The sequence below is a fragment of the Lactuca sativa genome, chromosome 5, assembly GCF_002870075.4.
Source record: "Lactuca sativa cultivar Salinas chromosome 5, Lsat_Salinas_v11, whole genome shotgun sequence".
Classification (NCBI taxonomy): domain Eukaryota; kingdom Viridiplantae; phylum Streptophyta; class Magnoliopsida; order Asterales; family Asteraceae; genus Lactuca; species Lactuca sativa.
In genome coordinates this window covers 37,474,644-37,487,655 of record NC_056627.2, presented here as the reverse complement: position 1 = coordinate 37,487,655, position 13,012 = coordinate 37,474,644, and the positions used below count along the sequence as shown (strand labels likewise).

Sequence of the window (13,012 nt, the reverse complement as noted above, 5' to 3'; positions counted from 1 at the left end):
CCAAGTTGTTTTGGTGATTTCTGATTCCACTTGAGGCATTCACATTATTGGTGCTAGGCTCTTAAAGCTTCAAGCAATCAACCGCAAGAAAAGGTATGTCACCCTACTAATTTTTATATTACATGTACCCCCAATCACATGCTAGTTAGGATGAAACCTTGGAAAAAGAAAGTTTGCATGTATAATAGAGAAAACATATATCCAATGTTTCTAGGGTTGCATGCACACCATAGGAGTGTTAGAATGCTCAAAACCCTTCAGTGGTATCAGAGCCTAGGTTTCTTTTCAATTATACTTGATGCTACATGTTTTTCCAAAGTTGAAATTCTGCCATTTTTGCATTTGACTGCTCACCACGACTAGCTATTAAATTGATTGATCGGTTAATGTATTCTTTCATAATTGGCTTGCTTCCTTCTAACGTCTTGTTAATTGTGGTTAATGTATTCTTTCATAATTGGCTTGCTTCCTTCTAACGTCTTGTTAGTTGTGGTTTAATAGAAAACTAGGTGTGAGTCATATGTACTACATGAGACTCAAATATAAACCCTTAATAAAATATTGATTTTTAAATTTAAGAAAACGAAAAATACAAGAAAATAACAAATAGAAAAAAAAATTCAAAAAATTCTAGAAATAAGATGTGTCAAATTCAATAAGAACGTGACATTTATGCAAAAATAATTATTATTTGTATAAAAAGAAATAAAAAATCACAACTTTCTTTTACTTGTTTGGTTGGCAATATTATGCCGGTAAATTTTACGTGGTAAGCAACACTCAACATTATTGAACATGGTTTTCACACCACCAGTGTAAGAGAAGGGATTACGAGTAAATACCCCTTGATCGTTGAGTTCCACAATCACAAATAGTTCATTAGGGCCTGCTTGTGCCATTGCAGCTAGTTATTTGATTCTTTTGCTCACTCACAAAAATGGTTCCAAAACCCTAGCTGGCAATCGTTTCTTTCGAGTAGTAAAGAATGAAGTCGACTTGTGAAGAGGGTGAGGTATAAGTGTTGGACTTATTTATTTTGACTTGGAATATCTGACGTATGAGTAATTTCGCCATAAAAGAATACATTAATTGAAACGTAGGCATTGTAACCGGTTAACATTTAAAGGTGTAATTGATAGGTAAAAAAGGAGTTTAGTGGTCTACTGTTCCAAAAAAAAAAAAAAAATAGTGACCAAATCGGGAAAAAAACCTTAACTTTATGGTGCTATAGTGACATTTTCCCCTACATTTTTTAGTTATTTATATTATTTGATATTTATTATAATAAATCATTGTATCTCTAAAAGTTTTTCAGAAAAATCATTCATATGCATAAAAGTTTTCAAAAACACTATTTTTAGAATGCAACTTACTTTTTAATCGTGAAACACATTTTGTTAACCGTTAATCATCAACTTCATATTTCCTTCAATCACAAGACGCCTTGTATAAAATTATAACTTATGTTAATTTTTCTATAAAACTTGGAGTTATAAAGTTCTTGCAGCCATATCCATCGTTAATAGACTCTTGGCGCCGTGCTTAAACTTTAATATACATCATGAATATCTTTACAAAACTACTAGCTATATACATATTTAATAAACTCTTAGATGCTTATATCAACTTCACTCGGTGTTTATGATTTATGTATATACTCCAAAGGGCATTGGATGCATTTGTTGAAAAATCATTAGGTTGAAATCAGATTCTTAGTTAAAATTCTTAGGTGTAGTTTTCCTAAAGAATAATATTCATATTCTCATATTTTAATCGTGAGGAATGAGAGACAGGTTTGAATACTCGAGAGGCATCACAAGTAAGGTGTGATGGTTTGAATGACAATTATTTCGAGGAGAATGTCACGGTTTCGAACTTAGTTGGATATAAAAGGGTAAAATAGGAAGATTGATCGAAGTGGAAGTTCATTTTCATGCATTTTGAAATTACTGTTGAGATTACCATGGTTTGAGAATGGCAAAGTTCATACTTTTTGGAGCAACATTATATACAAGAAAGGTGAGTTTATACCATTTTGATGCATATAACTTTCATTTGTGGTATTTTCTTCTGGATTGGCGTTTGCTTGGAATTTGTGACATGATAATTTTGTTCTTGACTTATGGTTGCAGATCATTTTGTGGTTATTTACTTTAGTGTTAGAAGTCATACATAAATGATCTCAATGCCAAACGGAAAAATGTTCGAAGCAAAATATATATATATATATATATATATATATATATATATATATATATATATATATATATATATATATATATATATATATATATATATATATATATATATATATATAGAGAGAGAGAGAGAGAGAGAGAGAGAGAGAGAGACTATATGTATCATGAAATAAGTTTGTAGTATTGTTACATATATCAAAGGTTTTCCAAATGACTAATTAGACCACATAAATTATGCCTTAAATTTATTGATTGATTTAATTGTAATAAAAAATGCATAGTGACCGTAATGTGGATTTTCTTAGACTGAACGGTATGGGTACCAACGAGTTATAACGCGGGTGACGTGGCGCATGATGACGGCGTCGTAACGGGGGGAACACCGCCCCCCTATCTCGTTGCTTCTCGTCATTTGAATCTCGTTGGCACGGAGACGAGTAGAAACGGGCAAAAAATTAACCGTTTGAAAAATATTACCGTTTGAAAACGGTCAAATACATTAATAAAAAAAAAATAACCTCTTTACATCTATCTATCTATCTATATATATATATATATATATATATATATATATATATATATATATATATATATATATATATATATATATATATATATATATATATATATATATATATATATATATATTTACATATACTCATTTCATTTCAAATCTTTCTATATTCTTATTTCTTTTCTAAAAAAATGGAGCAAAACCAAAACACCTCCCCATCATCAAACCCAAACACAACCTCGCCTCTCAGGTTTGCCGGTTATGAAGGTTATTTCAACCTTTTATCGACTCAAGGTTCACCACAGATCCCATACCAAGGCGCAACTTTCAGCCCCGCTTCACCGCCACTACAGTTTCCCAACTCACCTTTCTTTCAACAAAATCAAGGCGGTCAAAACCCAAATTTACAACAAAATATTTTCTCTTCTTTTGCTTCGATGCAACAACAAACCAACCAACCATCGCCTACGACACAACAATCGGGTGAAGCGGAAGCGGGAGGTAGTAGGAACAAGAAAGGGAAAGGGAAAGGAAAATCAAAAGGGAAATCAATAGCGGTGGAATCTAAAAATGCAGACGTTCCACATTGGTGGACACCGGAAGAGGAATACGCTTTGACGGCGGCTTGGTATGCTACTTCAAAGGACGAACTTCGCGGAAATGGAATGAAAAAAGGAGCTTATTGGGGGGCGGCGCTCGACAAGTTTCACGCTATTTTAAAGAAAAATCTGTATCGCAACAACGACATGTTAAGCAGCAAATGGGGTATGATAAGTAAGCGGTGCAGCAAATTCAACGGTATTTACAACCGGATTGCGGCGCAACAACAAAGTGGAACCAACGACTTTGATTTGTTCAAAGCTGCTAAGGAACAATATCGGGTCGAAATGGGTCATGTTTTCGACTTTGAAAAATCATGGGAATTGTTGCGAGCGGATCCAAAGTGGAATAAAACGCCTACATCGTCGGAGGTTCAATCCAAAAGGTCTCGCAATTCTAGTTCGATCGACGTGTCGGACGCACGGACTAATATCGACCTAAACGCCGATGACGATGAGATCCCGGATGATATCCAAGAGATATCCCCACCACGACGACCGCCCGGACGCGACAAAGCGAGGCACGCTGCAAGACATGCGGAGGAGGTGGAGACGAGAGCAAAAGATGCGGCGGAAATGAGAGCGAAATTCGACGAACATAATTTGTTAATAAAAGAAAAAAATGAGTTGAAACGTCGTCATTTGGAATTTCTGGAAAGTCAGGCACGGGAGAAGCGGGAGCAAAAAGAAAGGGAACTAATGACACAACAGTTGTCAATTCTTCGGACAAGCGATGATGGTTTAGTACCTGCTGATCTAGCGATGCTACAAGCAATGAAGGAACAAATTAGGAAAAAATATTTGGGTTGATTGTGTGGTATTTAGTAGTGATTTCAATGTTATTTTAGTTATTAATTTAGGTTTAAAATTATGTTTTTTTAATTGTAATCGGATTTTAGATTTTAAATATTATGTCTTTTTTTTTTTGTTTTTAAAATGATATGTTTTATAAAAAAAAATATATTAGTTATTAAAAAAACACAAAAAGAAAAAAAAACGAAAACAAAAAAAAAGTAAAAAAAAAACGAAATAGTAAAAAAAAATACAAAAATAAAAATATTTATTTTCAAAATGTTGGTGTTACATCTTGTTGTATCTTGTTGCCCATTTCCTCACTTGGTGTTATAACACCACTTGCTTATGTGGCATGTGAGGTGGTGTTGCACCTTGTTGCCCACACCCAATGCTCTTAAGAGATGTATGTTATACATGCAATTAGATTGTAAGGAGAGGCATACGTGTTTTACATTCTCTCCACAATAGAACACCCTAAATCATTTTGATTCGCTTCTTTAATCTTCTCCATCCTAAGAGTCTTTTGGACTTTTGGCGAATCAATTTATGATAAGGCACTACAATAATATGACATGATCATCATATCTTATAAAGATTCGATTTCCATCTGGGAAGTTCTTATCTTGTTCACCATTGTATCTATTTGAAATTGAATCAAAATGGATGAGAAATCAATTTACTTGTTTATGAGTTACGAGAAGGAAGTAAAAGAATACGAGAAAGAATATTATTTGACATATATTATCAATTTAACCAATAATTTTTTTTAATAAACTCATTCATCATATTTTATTGGACGATGGAAGGATGTTAGAACAATAGTCCAAGAATGATTTTTTGTTAGATGTGATAAAATGAACATGTTAAACAAGCATGCAACACGTTTAAAACACTTTAATTCTTAAAGTTGATACAAAGCAATGTTTTATAAAGCTCGTCATATCACGTTATTGTTCCAAGGCTAATATCCGAAGTCACACCATAAGAAACACTCCCTTAAGTCATATATATATATATATATATATATATATATATATATATATATATATATATATATATATATATATATATATATATATATTCAGGTTCATTTGAGACCATTCTAATTTTCTGAGACCGTGAGATCAAATCTAAAAAATAATTTTAAAATACAAAATAAATGGAAAAATCCAAAAAAAAAATTTTAAATATTATTTTCAAAACTTGAATTAACTAAAAAAAATAAAAAAAATCTCTTTTTTTTTTTAAAAAAATACGTGAAATATTCTAATAGAATATTACACTGTACATATTCTAAAAAATAATTTTAAAATGCAAAATAAATGGAAAAATCTAAAAATTCTTTTTTTAAATATTATTTTCGGAACTTGAATTAACTAAAAAAAAAATAAAAAAACAATCCCTTTTTTTTTTTGAAAAATACATAAATTATTCTAATAGAATATTACACTGTACATATTCTAAAAAATAATTTTAAAATGCAAAACAAATGGAAAAATCCAAAAAAAAAAATTTTAATATTATTTTCAGAACTTGAATTAACTAAAAAAAAAAATAAAAAAATGCGTCTCACGGTCTCACAAAATTAGGCCGTCTCACATGAACCTAACCCTATATATATATATATATATATATATATATATATATATATATATATATATATATATATATATATATATATATATATATATAATGTTGGATAATAGTAGAAAACAAATATATTTATACATATAATTATAAATTAAATATAAAAAATAAGTCGCTCCTTAAAAAATGTCATGTCTTCGTTATGACTTGTAAATCTTGAGACTCAATTTTACTGTCATATCTCGCCTTACGTTATTTAGAACCTTGTTATAAAAAGACAATCGTAATTATGCTAACAAAAATGGTATTATTACATTAAACGTGTAATACTTTTACAAAGCAATTTCTAGGATTGTATGTTTTAAAAATACACCTTATAAAAATCAACTCATTTAACATGGTCGACCGGTCTGAAATTTTGACTCCATCATATATACTTAGATAATTATTTACTTCACTGTCGTTAACAAACAAAATTCAAATACAACTCAAATTAACTTATTAACCGGTGGAAATTCTCTAGTTTTGTAGTTTACTTTTGGTACTAATATCATAAAATCAATATCTTTGAATACTCGATAACAAAAATGCTTACCATTTTTATAATAGATAGAGAAAAAATATAACTGCATTAACTTGAAACTGTTGTATGTATTTTCACTAAAATATTAACACTGGCAACATTCTGTATAAAAAAAAAAACCAAAGACTACCAATGATAATAATCTTTAAAATAAAAGCTAAAGATTACCAATGTTGTTAAAATATCAACACTGGGTAATTCTTATTTTAGAGAACATACTTCGAAAAACATTTGAAGACAATTTATTTAAGTTTATAATCAAATAAGATCAAGACCTTTCAGATACAAGAAAAATAAATGTTTTTATCTTAGTGGCTCATATCTACAGACACAATCATATATGTTCCCTTTGATCAACTTCTCTGCCAACCGTTGATTCTTCACCATTGCAAGCTACAAAACATTCATTCATCCATGCAATCATAATCATATAATCACTCTAATAAAATCCAATTATTTTACCAGATAAAATCATAAATAATCTTTTTTTTTTGTTACCTTTAGAGTATCACATTTGAATCGAGCATTATAATTGGTATGCAAAGCTCGTCCCATGCCTTCCAAAATGACCTATATGAAATATTAAAAAAAAAAAAAAACGAGTCGTTTTCCAACTGAGTTGCAATAATAATAACTAAAAAAAAATTAGAGAGAAGAATACCAAGTCAGCATCTTTAGCAACAGCAGCCAGGTCAGAGCTGACCTGTCTTAAGTCAATGCATGGACTCCCACATCCATTTCCAACAACCATTAAAGGAGTTGAAGGAAGCTTTTGTCTAGAACCTTCTAGAATATTATTCATTGCATCAACAAGTAAACCACCAGCTTCAGCCGCTCCTCGAAGAATGTCACAATGCTATAAATTACAATAATTATTGCTATTATTTGATTCTATTTGTTATTTTTCAAGTTGCAATAATCACTTTCAAAATGCACATCTAAGAAAAAACCCAAAAAATATTAGTATATCGGGCCCCACAAATTTTATAATTTTGGCATACCTTGGCAGCCTCGGCTACAATTTTCGGAAGTTCCACTGCAGTGACATCATTTAGTGCTGGAAGGGAGTTTGCAACCAACACAACCTACAAAAACACATGTCACATTCAATACTGTCTACTGTCAACTGTCACTAACTGTTATTAATAGTCAATGACTTACTTCAGTTCCACGACGTAGCAATTCTCGAGCAAGGGGAAGCATTCCGAGTATGACATCAGCACCAGAGTTGTCAACAAAGAGCAATGCTCGTTTATGGGCTCCAAAACCCATTCTTTCCTTAAAGGCATCAAAATCATCCACCTGAAACAAATGCATTATGATAAATAATTTGTTTAGAAATTTTTTTTCACATGTTTATTTTTTTCTTTACATTGAGATAATGTAATGTAAAAAATTAAAAAGGCACTTACGCGCCAAGGTCTTTGCATCTTTTTGCGACTCATTCTATAGATTTCAATAATCGTGCCTTTGTGATAAAGATCAACACAAGCACTTGATCCCCAATCAAATATGTTTGCAGCAAGAACGCCTTCAATTAACGTAAGCAATCTTGTTTCCTGAAATGAAATTAAACTATTCATTTTTAACTATTGAAATTTTAGGGTATACTTAAAAAAAAAACTTTTTAGAAAATATTCGGTGTAAAAGATTTGTTGGGATTTTACCTCATTCATACTATCAAGCTCCAAGAGAAGGTCAGGCAAAACAGCAAGTGATGCCTCGTTTTCCCTAACACAATCAAAATAATTGAGGGGAAAGGAAAGGGAAAGTATATAATATAAGGTCAAATAAAATAAACACAACATATCTTTTTTTCATTTAAAAAACAAAATCAAAGCTTCATACCTCTGTTTTATAGTACGATATGCATCAAAAAAATTAAACTCTCTCAAGCATTCTTCCCTCAACTCCAAAAGATTCGCTGGCCCTAATTTACCATATGCAGGAGGCTCCTCCATCAATCTACATGAATCATGATAATTAGTTAATTTCACATTTATCTTTAATAACCAGTTTCATTGCAACATTTCTTTATCTAATACTCTAAAATGTGATTCTTTTTCAATTTTCAATAAAAAAAAAGTTAAAAAAATTTACCTTGCCAAGTGAGCAGAGAATTCACGAGCAAATGCATCGCCTCTTCTTCTAGCATCATCTGTTCCACCTTCACTAGCCACTGCCTGCATATTCAATATCAATATTAAAATGTTAATTCAAGATATTAATAACCACAGATACAAATGTTATTAATATTATTTAAAAAACACCACTAATTTGAAAAATGATGGTTTACCTTGTCAACAAGATCTGGTAAATGTTCAGACAACACAGTGAACCAATATCTACATTAACAAGACATACAACATAAAAAAGAATAATTCTCATATTGAAGAAAATAAAATAACTAACTATTTAAAACTTACTCAAGTTCATTGGGGTCCGCAAGGTCAATAGTGTTAGGTTCATAGCTGGAAACAACCAAAATGTATAAACTTAATGAGGGGAAAAAAAGAAAAAAGGAGTAAGAAAGAGTCATCCATCTTTTCCCAATAGGAGTTTATATTATATATTATATATTACTGATTATATAAAGAGTAATTTGTGTACCTTTTTGGGTTAGATAACAAGGGGAAAACTTCTAATGAAGGAACTAGATGAAGAACACCAACATTTAAATTACTTTCATCAGAGCGTAAGATATCTCCTTTTGATGAAGGTGCCTCAAATCCACCTAAACCAGTGGTTTTTGGAGAAGCCATGGGAACAGGATCAGTGATTTGAGTTCCCTTTTGTACAAAATTTTCCATCCAAGATATCTGTGCATACACATATTAAAAGGTTGTGAATACACACAAACAACATTAACATAAATATACCACCAATAAGTGACAAAATGACCTAAAAAAACCATATTGGAATCCATTCGGAAATAGTTCAAATATACAACATATCATGTTGCTGAGAATATGTGATGATGAATTTCACATGATTTGGCACATAAAATCCAAAACAAACATTACCACATGGACATGGGTTGTATACAACTATAGATAATATTACATCTCATCCATCAATAATTCACTTGTTATTTTTTGAGATACATATTTATATTTTATTAATGTGGTTTTTAAGCACATGTTCTTTTTTTAGAGAAGCATTGAGTACTTTCTTTTTGTTAGTGGGTCATGTACAGAATTGATTCCAAAGGACAATCCTCTGCTTTGAATCTTATTCCACTTGATGTATTTTCATGAAAACAAGTTAGAGAATCGAACCGAAATAAGATAATTAAACCACTAGTTGATTAAAACTAAGGGTAGTTAGGTAATTTAACATAGATGATACACTTGCCTTCTCACTCAAGTTACCGAGTGCAGGACCATGGATCTTTCCTCCACTATATGGAGCACCCATTGGAAATCTTTCAACTAACTGATGAACCATTAAGTGATCCAATCCATGCTTATTGTTGCTCATAAATGCACCTAAAGCTCCCAAAAACCCTTCATGACGCAAAAACATAGCTTCTGCCCCTCCTTTTGACCTAAAAAATATAACTTTAAAATTTTTTTTTAAAAAAAAAAGTTCAGTGGTAATAAAAAGATAGATTAGGTTTTGTTTTTATTACATACTAGAATTGGATTGCAAATGAAATTGTGTCCATGGTATAAGCATGACCCCTTATAAAATATCCTCCAAAAAATATCCTCTTAATCCCAAGTTGTAACGCAGTTAAATAAGATATCTGTATATTAGAATTCAAATAAGAAATGGAGTTCACAAGATTCTTTTATTTTCCTTTATTGATGAAATTATTTTCGTTAAAATACCTGGCCAATATTATAAGAAATCATACGCAAGAGAGATAGAGAAATGTCTTCAGCTCTATAATCTTCAATCTCTTTGTCCTCTGAAATCACCTTGCCAAAACTAGAAGCAATTGTTGCTGCAGAGAGTCCAATCTGCAATAATAACATATTAAAATTAATCTACTCATGTCACAAAAAATAATGACATTTGTTTACACCAATTAACATTCAGAATTTTCATTTTCTTTATTCAAAATTAACCTTTGAGTAGTCCAAGCCACCATAGATGTCACCAACTAGCATGTCTACAGATCTACTGTCGCCTCTTTGACTTAACTCCAAAAGTTCATCAAAACTATAACATTTGTTGTTAGATTTAGAGTGGTGAAAATGGAAATGAAAGATAATTTAGCAAATATTAGAGAAATAATCACCTGTTGCACTTTGTTAACAGTTTTCCTAAACCCCAATATGTCCCACCACCTACATTTGTCCCATTAACCTGTTGAAACTTCCTGTCACCATCAACCTGTATCATGCAATATTTGAATCTTTATTAATTCCTACTCATTTATTTTGGGAAATTCAAAAAAGAATGTTTTTGCCTATTGCATTTATTTGGAACTAGGTGTCATACCGTGTACTACACTGGTTGATTTAAAAAAAGATTAAACATTAAATTAAAGTGTAAACAGAAAATACTTTTTAATGTACAATTTTTAAAATAAGAAAGGAAGAAAACATATTTATTGCAATTTAATATCATATATATGATATTTAATACTTTACATATATAAGTATATAACTTTAATTTTAAAAATTGAAACAAATCAAAAATTGACAAGTATATAATATTTATTTCAAAAATACCACAAAATGACAAGTGTCAAAACTCATGAGAAATTGACATGTGTCAAAAAAAACCTTTATTTATTAAGGAGGATAGGAGTATAAACTATAAACTAAAAAGAAATAAAGAAGTATCTATCACCTTCATCATGCTAACACCAGATCCAATGTTAACAAGAAGATATGGATACAACTGATTATGATCTATCTGCACAAACTCCTTATGACCTTCCTTATGAGTGAAGGCTTCATGGCGAATTGCCTAACAAAAAAAATAGGTCGTTTAATTTATATGTCATATAAACCAAAATACTCAAGTCTTTTTTACATATAAAGATTTTTGAAGCACCTTTAGCAAAAAATTTGCACCAGTTACAAGGCAATCTATTTCATCTTCTTTTTCAATGCTAACCCCAAGTTTTTCTTTAAATAAATCTGTGAACTTGTAGGCCCCACCACCAGTAACCTTTCAACCATTTTAACAAATCAATAGAGATACAAAAACCATCCTTTTTTTTAAAAAAAATTAACATTTTCTTGAATATCAATGAATAATGAGGTGTATTGAATACCTTGATTACTGCATTATCACCATCTGTTATACATGATAGAAACAAGTTCATATAAATAAAAGTTTATATGAAAAATTATCAGAAACTTTAGGATGATACAAAAAGAGTTGAATTGCACCTCCTATGTGAAGCTGCTTGGATTGGATGAATTCTAAACACTCGTTGATTTTGTTTGTTTCAAACTTTATGAAATGGAGCCTCCCTCCAAGAATTGGGGAAGACTTGTTTCTTTTGTCATTGACTAAAAACTCCTCGTGTCTTGAAAAATAAATCAGCTTAATGAGAGAGCCTGGTGCAAATTATGCAAAACCAAACACATTATCGTCAATTTTTTTTTTTTTTTTTTTTTTCAAATTATGACCAAATTGCGATAGAGAGATTCCCAATTAGAACAACAAATTCACCTCCAATATCCAGTGACAAATGTGAAATATCATCAGATTGATTAGGTAACAGAATCGTGGGATCTCTTTCTTCAAAATTCCCATGAATGGCTGCACCACTAAGATCAAGCAGAGGCCGACTACTTGATCGCTGAATTGAAGTTCCAACCGGCGACACCATCTATTCTTCACTCTCTAAAAAACTTTTTTGATCCTTTTCTTGGTTTCTTCGCTATAATTTTCAGCATCCCCAATATCTTTTTCGTCCCTTCTAACAGCACCCATCACTGAATTCAATGATCTGCTCCGGTCAAAGTATAAATTGGGTTGCGCATTTGTTGACTTCATAAACAGAAGAATATATATATAATTGATTATCTTTAAAACGAGATCAACAATCACTAATATATATACTTTTCAACATTGTCTGCGGGAAGAAAGGTGCATAATTCCATTGTGCCCATTAAGCGTATGAAGCCAAATTTGATTGCATACCAATATCAATATGATGTATATAAAAAAAAAGAGCTGGTGAGGGGGGAGGGGGGTTAAACGATCGCCATTTTGAAAGAATCTAACGCCAAGTGATTAACTCTGGAAACCTAGGGGTGTTTTTGAAAGAATCTAACGCCAAAATCCTTTTTGGAAAAAAAAAAAAACAAAAAATGTTTGGCAAAATTAGTTTTAAAAACTATTTTTTGAGATTTTATACAAAGAAAATGAACTTTTTTAAAAAGTCAAGAAATCTTGATTTTTTGTAACTTTTTCAAAAAAGACTTTTGGGTTGTGAAAAACTAAACCAAAATGGTGAAAGTCCAACCTCTTTTATTTTCTATCTTATTTTTTACTCAAAAAATATATTATTAAAATATTTTATTTTTAACACTTATATATATTTTTGTTAAATACATCCCTTTACTATTTAGATTTTAATAAATATTGTATATTATATTTTTTCATTACAAAAATATTATAAATTATATTATTATAAATAAAATGTTTATATATAATAAATTTAAATTAATTATAACTTTATTATAAATAATTATTAAATAAATAAGATTATATTTATAATAAATATATCAAGATCATGATCATATTTGATTACTATATTTTATAA

General features: G+C 30.4%; 1 pseudogene; it reads right to left on the bottom strand.

Annotated features, from left to right (window-relative positions):
- Window positions 1-6,409: 6,409 nt before the first annotated feature.
- On the bottom strand, window positions 6,410-12,160 carry LOC111900728 (pantothenate kinase 2-like; annotated as a pseudogene).
- Between the last annotated feature and the right edge of the window lie 852 nt (window positions 12,161-13,012).